Here is a 12,369-nt window from a genome sequence, read left to right as displayed (position 1 = left end):
GGTTCTTCAAAGCAACTGTAAACTTCCCTCACCACAACGTAAGGCCCGCCTCTCCCCTCATTCGATTGGACAATGGAAAGACTCGATTAACGTCGGGCGCTTCTCTGCTCTCAGCGCTCCTTCAAAAATGCGTGCGCGGCAGGCGTCAAAAAACCGCAAGGCGCTCGGCGCGCATAAACAGCGAGCAAACGCGCCCTGCCCATAGAATATCATTCAAAAAAGGCGCCTGCAACTGCCATAAACGCTTTTGGTGTGACTGGCCCCTAAAGGGGATCGCACACCGGCCGCGCAGCTCAGCGCCGCGCAGCGCCGCGCCGTTCTAAAAAAATGTAACACATTGTTTTCTATGAGTGTACGCACACCGGCGCCGCCAGGTGTGGCCTGTCCGCGCCGCCCAGCTGTGACTCAGGAAGTTGTTCAAATCCCTGTCGCGCCACACAGCGCCACTCAACTAGTTTAACATTAAATAACATCATATGTGTCCCACATCATTAATGATAAACATTGGCTGCTAACGTATATTTTACATTTTGAATTAGACGCTATCTGACGAAGCTCGCGCTACTTAATGTGCACTTCCGGTTTACAATACCTCCGAGTTCTCCTAGGCGCGACGTGACGCGGCGCTGCGCGGCGCTGAGCTGCGCGGCCGGTGTGCGATCCCCTTAAGACTGTCCAGCATATAATAATGTGGGAACAATCATGAAAACATTAAACTACTAGGATATATAAGTATCACATTGGATAGTTTACTATCTTTTTCAACTGTAAGACCATCAGCCTGGAAACACCTCATTGATTTCTTAAAATCAACCAGATTATTTGAGAGAAAACTGAATTTTTTTTTTAATTGTTAAACATCTAATCCCCATTGATGCTCCATGGGAATGCACCATGTTGGATGCCAACCGCCAATAAAAGTTAAAGAAGAAGAACTGTGACACACAATGCAAATAAGCCAATGGCCTTTGTATGTATCATCCTCAACAGTTTAAAATGTGTATGAATTAGTCTTTAAGGCTTATTTGTATTATGTTTTAAAATTTTGTCAACAACAACAACAATAAAATTATATTTTATAAAACGGGCAGTTCTGGTTCTTCATTCTGATTGGTTGAAACGCGTTCTAAGCCGTGATAAAATACACCGGTAACCTCACGGTTCAGACCACATTACATAAGTACCACTGCGCCACTGTTGCTGTGTATTGATTTATGAAAATAAAAACCACAGTCTTAAATCATATTTTTAATTTGTCTACAATTGCACAATTAATGGCGATATCCAAATACATGTTAATAAATAATGTTGAGTCCCGTCGATAAAGAGTAAACGTTGTCTGAGGATTTTATAACTCAAGTTCATACGTCCGCTATTATCCACTGGGGGGCGATCTTACCCAACTTAAACACTGACGCATTCACTGAAAACACTGTGTAGTACTGTTCATGGCTCCGTCTGAATCTGATCTCTTACTAAAGTTCTTCACAAAAATTTAATTATCTCCGCTTTTAATAAAAAAATTTGAAAGGTGATAAGAGATCAAATGAAGGTAGGATGAAATGTTTTTTTGTTTTGTTTCAAAGCGGATGGTCTGTTCTTTCATTTGATATTTTATGTTTATATAAAGAATATAATTTTCTGTAAGGCATTAAACTAAAACTGGGTGGCAACTTAAAAAAAAAAACGCTGATGGGGAAATAGTTAAGCATGCTTCCAAGCATATTTGATCATCACTTCAACAGTTGCACGATATAAATGTTAATGTATAAATTACATGAATGGTGATTTATAAAATAAACACCACAGTCTTAAATCATATTTTCATTGTGTCTTTGCTGTGTCTGTGTTGTTTGTGAACTGCGCTCTGTTTCAGTCACACTTGATTCTGAGGAACTACTTTGTTTGGCGGAAGAGTAATATTTATACTAATATAATTACAACTTTTTTGGGTTTTATTTGATAAAATCAATTCAATTCAATTCAATTCAATTTTATTTATATAGCGCTTTTCACAATACTCAATTGTTTCAAAGCAGCTTTACATTAATAGAAGCAGTAAAAGCACAGAAAAATGACAGATAGCACAACATAATACACAATAGCATAAGCTGTCAAATTTGCTGAGGCTATGACTCGACATTATGAACGAGCGTATTACTAATGTAACGTCTAGGAGAAGAAGCTAAATTAAGCCCAAGCAGGCTACCTCCCCGGGGTAAAAAACCCCCTAGGAGAAAAAAAACAAAAACCCCGGGTTGTTGAGCCGAGGAAAAAAAAAATAAAAAGTCCTAGGAGGGAAAAACCCTTGGGAGATATATATGTATATAAACACATATAAACGGATAAGGAGATTAAGCGGGGATTAAGCGGGTTCTGCCGGTGGTCGTTGGTCAGGCATCAGCTGGGCATCACAGTGATGGACGACCAGTAGATCAGAGATGAGTCGACTTTCACATCTACCGGAACTGGGTCTGTTTGTCCCATTGTCCTCAGGGTCGAGGACAGGACAGGGAGAGAAAAACAAAATCATATTAGCGTAGGGGCCGTTCACATGTAATGCAAGTGTCACACAGTGATGTGGTTTAATCAGCTTAGTTTCAGACAGACTAACTATTGCGGCATAATTATATTATCCACAGTTGAGGATTTTGCAAATTGGGGGCCCACTGCGACGGTATATATGGTAACTAAGGGTCACCTTCTGATTTTTAAGAGAAAGAGAAAATGAAACCTGTCGACCCGTTTGACTAAGGCCTGTAACCCCACTGTCGTCGTTAATGCAGGTTCAGTGGCAAACGGGTCTATATTGCATGCTATTTACAAGATCATGAGAAAACGCCAACATCGCAACCTGACCATACGTGCCAACCCGTTTGACTAAGGCTGGAGGCCCCACTGTCGTCGTTAATGCAGGTTCAGTGGCAAACGGGTCTGTATGGCATACTATTCACAAGACACAAAAAAAGCGCCAAAATCGCAACCCGACCATACGTGCCAACCCGTTTGACTAAGGCTGGAAGCCCCACTGTCGTCGTTAATGCAGGTTCAGTGGCAAACGGGTCTGTATGGCATAGTATTCGCAATATAAAGAAAGCGCCAAAAGCCCAACCCAACCATACGTGCCAACCCGTTTGACTAAGGCCGGATGCCCCACTGTCGTCGTTAATGCAGGTTTGTATGGCATACTATTCACAAGAACACGAAAGTTCCAAAATCGCAATCCGACTATACGTTAAGATAAGGTTTTTATTTATTTATTTGGTTGGTCTGTTTTATGACCGCGAGTGCTTTGTTCCATACAGATAACTATTTCGAGTTAAGTACTTTTACTAGACAAATTATGCGAATGCTTTGTTGAAGAGAAAAGTTTTAAGTCTAGATTTAAAATTATCGACTGTGTCTGATTCTCGGACATCGGTTGGTAAATCATTCCAGAGCTTAGGGGCCAAGTAGGAAAATGACCTTCCACTTTTAGACACTTTTGATAGTCTAGGGATAATCAAGAGACCAGAATTTTGTGACCGTAGTGTGCGTGATGGATTGTATTCTGATAGTAATTCTCTAAGGTATGAGGGTGCTAGGCCATTTAAAGCTTTGTAGGTGAGTAGTGATATTTTAAATTGTATGCGATATTTAACTGGTAGCCAGTGTAAAGATGCCAGAATTGGGCTTATGTGGTCGTACTTTTTAGATCGAGTAAGTACCCTTGCGGAAGCGTTTTGAACTAGCTGAAGCTTGTTTACTTGATTTGCATGGCATCCCCCGAGTAGCGAGTTACAATAGTCTATTCTAGAGGTCATAAAAGCATGGATAAGCTTCTCTGCGTCAGATGTAGACAGTATATGGCGTATTTTCGAGATATTTCTAAGGTGGAAGAAAGCTGTACGGCAGACGTTGGCGATATGACTATCGAAGGATAAGTTGCTGTCGAACATCACACCTAAGTTCCTTACCGTGGAAGATGGCACCACAGTGCAGCCATCTAAGTGCAACGTGTAATCTGACATAATATGTATGTAGCGATTCGGTTCAATAATAAGTATCTCAGTCATATTGGAGTTCAGCTTAAGAAAGTTATTTGCCATCCAGTCACTAACATCGCTAAGGCAGTCTGTTAGCTTATAAAAGATGTGTGTTTCGCTGGGATGTGAGGATATGTAAATCTGTGTATCATCCGCATAGCAGTGAAAACTTATGTTATGTTTCCTGATAATGTCTCCTAGAGGTAACATGTATAACGAGAACAGGATAGGACCTAAAACCGATCCCTGCGGTACACCGTATTTAACCAGGGAGTGATATGACTCTTCCTCGTTTACATAAACAAAGTGATAGCGATTGGTTAGATACGACCTAAACCATGCAAGCGCCTGACCACTGATACCAACATAGTTTTCTAGTCTATTGAGTAAGATTGTATGATCTATTGTGTCAAAGGCTGCACTAAGGTCTAATAATATAAGAATTGAGATTTCACCACGATCGGATGTTAATAGGAGGTCATTTGTAACTCTAAGCAACGCTGTCTCTGTGCTATGGTGGGGCCTGAATCCTGATTGGAACTTTTCATATGTACTATTATTTGTCAAAAATGTGCGTAACTGGCTTGCCACTACCTTTTCTAATATTTTCGAAAGAAAAGGGAGATTTGAGATTGGTCTAAAGTTATTAAGCTCTCCCTGATCAAGCTGTGGTTTTTTAATCAGCGGTTTAATAACTGCTAGTTTGAAAGATGTTGGAACGTATCCTATTTCTAGCGATGAGTTAAAGATATTTAGAACCGGGGTTGACACTACAGGAAATACCTCTTTAAGTAGTTTTGTGGGAACGGGGTCTAATATACAGGACGATGATTTGGATGACGTTACTAGTTTAGAGAGCTCTTCTATTGTAGTAGGTTTAAATGAATCAAGATGTTCGTGTGGTAGTCTAGTGTTAAGTGAACTAACGGGTAGAGTGGTGGCTGCCTGTGTAGCTACGATGTTTTCCCTTATAGCCGTAATTTTGTTAGAAAAGAAGTTCATGAAGTCGTTACTATTGTGTTGAAGTTTACTATTGGTTTCTGTTTGTTCTTTATTTCTAGTCAGTTTTGCAACCGTGCTAACGTTATGCATATGAAGTAACCGTTTTATAAACGCAATAAACCCCTCGAAGCGTTGGGCTACCAGTGCACCTTACAACAGCCAAGGGGGTTCAGGCACTCCGCTTCGCGTCGTGCCTAACAACGCCCCTTAGCTGTTATAAAATGCACCGGCAACCCACTGCTTCTTGGGGTTTATTGCTTTATTTTAAAGCCGCCTTTCCACTGCACACATATTATGATTGTATTCCAATCATAAACTGTATGTGAGGTGAAAATGATCAATCCTTTTTAACTTTATTAGTAACACTTGAATCCTTAAAAAAACAGTAACTTTTGATTACTGATAAGTAATCTATTATTCATTTAATTTGTGTATGTTATTATTTTAATCTTGTATTATGTTCTCTCCAAAAAAAATTGGCAATCTTTGCCATAGCTGTTTATTGTTTAAATCATTTGCATTCATTTATTTATTCCACCATGGTAAACATATAATGAAGCCTCTTGTGCTGGAATGAGCTTCTTTCCCATTACACCATTAAACTGTCACTAGGGGGCGAACTCCGACTGTCGTTTCCGTATGTCGTGTGCAGTGGAAAAGCGACTTAAGAATAAAAAAATATCAGGAAACCTGCTGCAACAGTTAAAAAAAACTAATAACTGTTTCTATTTGCTTCTCTCAGCTTTACGTCTTTCATAATCCTTTAGTTGCTTGATCATTAATTTTTTCTTTTCTTCCTCAAACACCTCAGCTCTAACTTTAGCCTTCAGATCTTCCAATTCTTTCATTCTCCACCTCTCATTCTCTTTCAGGATACGTTGTTTCTCTTCCTCAATTGCTATCTCCACCTTCTTAAGCATCTCACTGGTGTAATACTGCCCACCGTTTACAGTCACCAATTTATCAATCTGGTCCAGTAACTGAATGACCTGATCTGGTCTCTTATCTTCATTATTGAACACATGATATCGTCCACTGCAGTTTTTGATGAAACTAACCAGTTCTGGACTGTCACGAACAAATCTATGAATGCTTTTGCCTTTTAGTTGATCTCCATGAGTAAACAAGGCCATAGCATATGTGGAGGCTTCTTGGCCAAATATTGTTTGGATGATTTGAACAGCTTTTGCCTCTTTTTCTGTGAATTTGCCCAACTGAATCACAACTAAGAAGACATGTGGACCAGGAGCAGAGAGAGGAATACAGTGTTTAACTCTGTTTATCACCTCTTTGAGACTTAAGCTGGTGTCAAACAGACCTGGAGAGTCAATGACTGATACTTTTCTTCCCTTCACTATTGCAGAATTTTGTTCACATTGTCCAGTCACAGAAGAAGATGATATCTCTGATTTAAAAACCTTTTTTCCCAAGATGGTGTTTCCAGTTGCACTTTTGCCTACACCTGTTTTTCCAACCAAAATAATTTTTAGTTCTCCTTGAGGAGGTTTTTCTTCTAGAATTTCTTCTTCTGGAGGTTTCTCTGTACATAAACAAAAAACATTTATTATAGGTGCATGCAAAACGCACAGACACACAATTCTTATTATAGACACAGGAACATGCAGCAGCACACAAACATGTTAAATAAATAAAAAAAAGGATTTGTCCCATTGATTGTCTGATTGTACGCAAAATTAAAGCTTTAACCTTGGGCACGAGAAGCTCTGTTTCCTCTCTATAGAACTGTTTAGTGTTTATATGAAGAGTTTCGTTGCTCCGTTTTTAACAGGAAATTTAGGAAATTGTTAGCTCTTTTATTTGAATCATATTAAACTTACCAGGAAACATAACTAACAACAGTTTATGGTTGATATAGAAATTACAAAGTAGGCTACAGAACAAAAATGTGAAAGTTCAGGCAGAGCCAAAAGGCCGTTATTAAGGCAGACTTAAACAGTAGATTCGGGATGGTCATCCTAATGTTTTTGCACAGATTTTGTTGTTGATAAAAAGCATGCGGGTGAAAGTCAAGTTCAGGTAAAGTTACACCGGCTGAAACATTCATCCGCGGTGCAGACGCTGCAGATAAACAAAGATAAAACCTTTAAAGCTTAAAATGTGAATCACGGTTGTTGGGGTTGCTAGTTATTCTCTGCTGTTTGCTTCTCAGATAGAACTGTACAATACGGGATTGTGGTTACCGCGACAACCCTAAATCATATGGTTAAAGCCAGTTGTAGCCATTTGTGTTTGACAGCTATTCATCCAGCGCGTCTCCCCGCACCGGATCGATCACTTTGATGTTGATAAATGTAAATGCGCTGTGTCCTGATACATGGGCGCGGGAAGTGGGGGTGCTGCAATGACCATAAAATTATAGCGTATATCTCTGATTGTTGTTTGTTACTGTTCCAAGACATTTTGTATGTCATGTTTGGGCTGTGTGGTGAACAGAGAATTATTAATTTAGTAATTTTAAAATGATTTAATTTATTTCAGTGTGTATTATCCAATCAGATTTGTTTTGACGACGTGATTGCGATTCAGCTGATAAGCTGCGTATACGTATAAGCATAACACAAAAGCACGCACACTCACAGCCACATAGAACGAATTACTAGGCTATCTGTAGCCTATCTGTCAGCTACGCAATGTCTCATGTCTCAGAAGAGAATTTATGATTTTTTTCAATCACACAGCCCAAAAGTCCCGAGGACTAGCGTTATTTCTCCAAATGGCTCCTTATCCTGCATATCAGAAAAAGGTAGTCTTTTCAAAAACTATTTAAAAATATAGCCAAATTGTTTTGCGGTGTTTAACGCACATGTAAATGTAACATAACATTTAAAGTAAACATTTAAAGTAAAAAAGATTCAATTAAATTATTAAAACCACATGAAAGGAACTAAATTGTAAAGCCTCGATGTAGGCTACAACAAGGAACATGCGCATTTAAGACTGGTGGGTATTTAAAAAATTAATATAAATTATTCCCATGCATCGATTTTAATGTTAAACATCTATAAATCCAAATTAATACATATGGAATATATTCCAACAATTTAGGATATGATGTTTGAATTTTAAAGTCGAAAAATATCTTATTTTTACATCGCTGTGCAGGAGGCATGGCAAACTGAAACAAAACTTAAGACAAAAATATTACATTCACGTTTAAAAAATAGAATTAAATGAAACCCGTGAATTGAAAGGCCCACTAATTTCCTTAACTCGAGTGATGTCAATAGAGTTTCCATGTTAGAATTTGTAAATATTAAAAACTTAAGCAAAGGAAAACAATGGCGGCGTAGGCTACTGGCACGAGTGAGAATGTATAACTGGTTCCATTCCTCCGACTTTCCTCCAAACTTGCTTAAAGTAAATTCTCCTGTTTTTCTTTTTTCTTTACATCTTCAAACTTCATGTTGCACTTAAGCTTCATCATACAGAAAAGCAGACCCGTGTGTGATGGGTGCCAGAGGAGACCGCAGATGACTGGCGTTGCATTTTGTAACTTATACAAATCATTTTTTAATTTGTGTAACTTTTTGGACACATTTGTTACTTTGGCCTAAATATAGTCTATATAATATTTCTGATTATATGGCATAGTTTTCTCCCCACCCAATGAGGCTAATGAAGTAATGATAAAAAATATGCTTAATCAACGGTCCGGCCCGGCCAGAGGATAGTAGCAGAAAATAACGACCCAGTCAGAGAATCTAAACTCTACTATGTTGCAATAGGCTATATAGTTTGTATGTATGCACCGTCAGCTCAGCTGTACATTATGGATGGGAGGTGCGAGTGAGTTTTTAAAAGAAAACATAGGGAGAGTGGTCTGCAGAATAATAAGCTTGTGAACAACTTTAGAATTCTATAACTCTGTACACCCCCCAACCCCCCCCCACCCCCCCCCCCCCCCCCCCGCCGCATCCGCATCCCAGCACCCCCTACCGAAAATATCTTCCCGCGCCTCTGTCCTGATACTGATGATACGATCTGCGAGATCGGATCACCGAGATCGCATGTTAATGCAAAGTGTAAACCCTTTGCCTAAATTCACCGCCCTACCATTTCGGCGTCACATGACCAATGGAGCGTAAATGATTGGCTGGATGTTGAATGATTTGATACAGGGATTGATTGCTTCTCCTTGGTACCCCGGATGTTGACTCTGAATATTTTTACACTGAATTTTTTGAGACGTTGAATTATTTTGCACAGTTTTTTGAGACATTGAATTTGTTTACACCGAATCTTTTGAGACATTGAATTTTTTTACTCTTAATCTTTTGAAACATAGAATTTTTTTACACTGAATTTTTTTTCGACATTAAATTTTTACACTGAATTTTTTGTAAAGCATTGAATAAAATGTCATAGAAAAAAACAGGGCTATACATTTGATGGCTTTTAAAATTCAAAGTCTGATTTAGTTGCAAAATAAAATTCAGTGTTAAAAATTTGATGTAAAAAAATTAATTGCTAATCATTAGAATTCAAAATCCAACGGCACAGTTTTACTTCCAGAACAGGCCAATTAGGATGCTTTCTGTCTTACATGGGCTTAATGAGGCACACTACCACACACATGCAAGGTCTCCCCCTAAAACCCCTGTGCGCGTCGTTCAAATTCATTAAAATTTCGTTCACTTGTAGTTTAGCAATTAAACTAAATATATATTACAATTTCAAGAATGTTTTTACTCTGCACATCGCCTGAGGAAATTCGAAGTTGCGTCGAGGGGAACCAAACTGACAGCCGCGACAGCGGAGATTGTCACGTACCTACGAAAGGGTATTGGAAAAAGCTTGTGTCTGACCTGCAGCGATATCATTCTGGCTTGGTGGGATGTCAGCAAGCGAGTAATCTAATTTTGACCTTGTTCTTTTACTACTCAGAGTCTAAAACCAGGAGAGCATATTAACTCTTTTCCCGCCAGCGTTGTTAAAAAAGTTGCCAGCCAGCGCCAGAATTTTTCATAATTTTCACAAAAGTTTAATGCCTTCCAGAAAATGTTTTTCTTTAAATATATAAACAAACAATATATCAAATGAAAGAACAGACCCTCTGCTTTCAAAAAGAAAAAAGGTTTATCCTACCTTCTTTTGTTCTCTTTTTATCACCTCTCAAATATGGGTAGGTTTCTTCAAAAACACTCAATTTTAAGCAAAAAGCTGAGATAATTCCATTTTTGTGACGGACTTTTGATAGAGATCAGATGCAGAGCGATCTTTAAAACATACAAGGAGTTCTTTCTCTTTCATGTGAGGCACTACTTCCGGGTTGTATAAGTTGTCCCACCTGGTGGATAATAGCGGTATTGCGGAAAGACGGAAATTCTCATCATTGGCAGGGAAGCGTTTTCTCATAATTGACGAATTATCTCGTCAATGGCGGTGAAAGAGTTAAGTGTTCATTTTAACCGAGCAGCTATGGTGGTGCGTTTCACACACCTCTCCAGACCATGTTGAGTTGATGATACTGACAGCAGCAAAAGCGACACATGCGCTTTTAACTTGTAAAACTCAAGGGTGTATTGGGTAATGTAGTCTCTGCTCTGGGTGGGACGAATTAGGAAGCGTGCATTGTGTAGGGCGCTCTGAAAAGCGGCAGCGCACCCAAAGGATTAAATTAAACCTATGATTTAAACAGATGTGCAAATGAGCGTTCCGGTACGCTAAAGCACGTTCTGGGCCCACGGAAAGGTGGTGGTACGCTCAAGAGCTAAATTTGGAAGTGGTGGTACTGAGTACCGGCGCGTACCGGCCCACTTAAAACACTGATCACCAATAAATTAATTAATGTAAAGCTGCTTTGGAACAATTAAACAATTGTAAAAAGCGCTGTATAAATAAAATTTTATTTAATTGTTTGAGGTACAAAAATGTACTTTTGGAAAAGGTTCACCTTTTTTTCAGAGAGTGTGAAATGTTAGTTGTTTTTCAAAAAATTCCAAATTTGCCTTAGATTAAGTTTGCTTTTCTCAGTTTTACATCTTCCATCATACCCTTGTTCCTTGATTAATTTAATTTTTTCTTCTTCAAACACCTCACCTCTAACTTTAGCCTTTAGATCTTCAATTTCATTCAGGATACGTTGTTTCTCTTGCTCAATTGCTCTCTCTGCCATCTCCAGCATGTCACGGATGTAATGCTGCCCACCGTTTACAGTCACCAATTTATCAATCTGGTCCAGTAACTGAATGACCTGATCTGGTCTCTTATCTTCATTATTGAACACATGATATCGTCCACTGCAGGTTTTGATGAAACTGTCCAGTTTTGGGTTGTCACGAACAAATTTATCAATGCTTTTGCCCTTCAGTTGATCTCCGTGAGTAAACAAAGCCATGGAATATGTGGAGGCTTCTTGACCAAAACTGCTTGGATCATTTGAACAGATTTTGACTCTTCTTCTGTGAATCTGCCCACCTGAATTACAACTAAGAAGACATGTGGACCAGGAGCAGAGAGAGGAATACAGAGTTTAACTCTGTTGATCACCTCATCTTGACTCAAGCCGGTGTCATACAGACCTGGAGAGTCAATCACTGATATTTTTCTTCCATTCACTATTGCATTATATTTTTCACATTCTCTAGTAACAGATGAAGATGACATCTCTGATTCAAAAACTTCTTTTCCCAAGATGGTGTTGCCTGTTGCACTTTTCCCCACCCCTGTTTTTCCAACCAAAAGAATTCTGACTTCTTCTTCAAGAAGTTCTTCTTCTGGAGGTTCTGCTGTACATAAACAAAAACATTTATTTACCTTCATTTTTTCTTGCCGTTTATCTTTAAATTCTATAAGATGTGCCTTTACAACAATCATATTATGTTTTATATTGTGAACAGGGCTTGTGAAAAGTGGCTAGTTGTTTTCCAAAGTTACTAGCCATTCAGCATTTTCACTGGCCACAATTGTGTTGTTGGTAAAATACATCTTATATGATTAAACGTGACTTAATGACTGTAATTTAAGTAGGAGTCTGACAGGGCCCCCTCACAAAGTTGCTAAGGGTACCCAGCAATCTAGGATCAACTCTTGTTGGCACGTTGCTATTTTGGGGCAACTGAATGTGATTGTGTCATTTACAAAACCTGGTCTAAAGTCAATGGCACAAGCTTCCATTTTTTTTCATTGTTGAACTGTTCAGTCTTTGATTTAGCAAATTATGCTATTGCTATGTAAATGTACTTTTTGAAAAGTACTGCCACAGTGACAACATTTAGACCTTCACGTACCATTTTTTCTGAGAGTGTGGAATGATAATGGTTTTTGAAAATCAAAAACTTTCTCAATTAAACTCCAAATTTGCTTGAAATCAAATTTGCTT

The 12,369-nt window shown here is 38.7% G+C and overlaps 1 pseudogene; it reads right to left on the bottom strand.

Annotated features, from left to right (window-relative positions):
• Nucleotides 1-5,752: 5,752 nt before the first annotated feature.
• On the bottom strand, nt 5,753-11,975 carry LOC129438967 (GTPase IMAP family member 8-like; annotated as a pseudogene).
• Nucleotides 11,976-12,369: the final 394 nt, after the last annotated feature.

This window comes from Misgurnus anguillicaudatus, chromosome 24, assembly GCF_027580225.2.
Source record: "Misgurnus anguillicaudatus chromosome 24, ASM2758022v2, whole genome shotgun sequence".
Lineage (NCBI taxonomy): Eukaryota > Metazoa > Chordata > Actinopteri > Cypriniformes > Cobitidae > Misgurnus > Misgurnus anguillicaudatus.
This window is presented reverse-complemented; position numbering and strand designations above follow the sequence as displayed.